The following is a 278-nucleotide window of genomic DNA, read 5'->3' on the forward strand; positions in this document are numbered from 1 at the left end:
CTCCGCCGTCATATTGAACCAAGTTCTATAAGGCTTCCCTTGTACCTTTATAGTAGCGTATCCTCGCTAAGCACCTTCTACCCACCTCCTTATCCTCTGCATATCATTGACGAGCCCGGGCTACAGTAGAATCTCTCAATTCGTCACCATTCCATCCTGAAGATGGAATCCAGTGAACTGGTCCAATTCTGCCTCAATTAATCAAGTGGCACTTTGGTTTCATCATAGTTTAAAATGGTGGTGTCTTTACCATTCGTATAGTAGCTATGAGAGGCCTT

The sequence above is a fragment of the Penaeus monodon genome, chromosome 15, assembly GCF_015228065.2.
Source record: "Penaeus monodon isolate SGIC_2016 chromosome 15, NSTDA_Pmon_1, whole genome shotgun sequence".
NCBI lineage: Eukaryota > Metazoa > Arthropoda > Malacostraca > Decapoda > Penaeidae > Penaeus > Penaeus monodon.